Source organism: Polyodon spathula, unplaced genomic scaffold (genome assembly GCF_017654505.1).
Source record: "Polyodon spathula isolate WHYD16114869_AA unplaced genomic scaffold, ASM1765450v1 scaffolds_2343, whole genome shotgun sequence".
Classification (NCBI taxonomy): domain Eukaryota; kingdom Metazoa; phylum Chordata; class Actinopteri; order Acipenseriformes; family Polyodontidae; genus Polyodon; species Polyodon spathula.
In genome coordinates, this window is record NW_024473817.1 from 7,235 (window position 1) to 8,200 (window position 966).

The following is a 966-nucleotide window of genomic DNA, read 5'->3' on the forward strand; positions in this document are numbered from 1 at the left end:
TTGTTATTTATTTATTTTTTTTAACTCAAATTTAACTTTAGGTAACCGTGTTACAAGCTGACTGTAGAGTGCTGTCTGCACACCGCCTTCTTTCTCCGGGCAGACCAAGTACTCCAGGCCTGCCACATACACTTGATCTGACGAAAAGGCAAAGTGGCAAGGGGCGCTTTGCTGCTGCCTTGAAAGCGAGCGCTCCTTGTTCTAAACAGCTCGGGTGGTTTGTGTTCTTGTCGTTAAACGTCGAGCTGCGCTCCTTCCTCCTCGTCACCGCGAGCCGCAAGGACGTCTGGGTACCTGTCGACTGCGTGGCAGACAGGCTGTCCATCTGACTGCCTTCGGGGGGGGGGGCTTTATGCAACCAAGAAAAAGGGAGAGGCATGCACACAGCATTTCTGAGAAATGGGCACCGTTCCCGGAGGTACTGCAATACCGGGTCGATGCGTGGAGTGGACGGAGCAAGCCCCTGTTCCATCTCCAGCTTCCAAAAATCAATTTAATATAGACGGTCCCCCTATGGGGGACGTATCAGATATTAAACTGATAAGAACAGATTTTTTTTGTTTTTAAGTTTTTATTTATATTCCTTGGACAAAAAATCCTAATCAAATATAATCGAAAACTAAATAAAATACACAAGAAACAATCCCATTACATCCAAGTCATAAAAACTTTCCAATTAAAACAGGGTCTGAAAATACAAATCAATTTGAAACAATAGAGATGACAATTACAAAATATTTAATATATGCATTAAAAAACAACTTCCATTTGTACCAGATAGGCAACATGTCCTAAAACAACCCGCTTCACCCCCTTTCATAGGACCATGAACCGGCACGAGTCCAGGTGGCAGGCAAACACCAGCAGGTGCTCCATCTCTCCCAGGCGATGTCTTCTCCCTCACGCAGTGCATCCTGCATCTGGTATTCTCTGAGCCTGTGGCAAGGGAAGATCTTCACCTCCCCA

At 45.4% G+C, this 966-nt stretch overlaps 1 pseudogene; it reads right to left on the minus strand.

The window, feature by feature from the left end:
* Positions 1 to 396: 396 nt before the first annotated feature.
* LOC121310670 lies at positions 397 to 597 on the minus strand (annotated as a pseudogene).
* Positions 598 to 966: the final 369 nt, after the last annotated feature.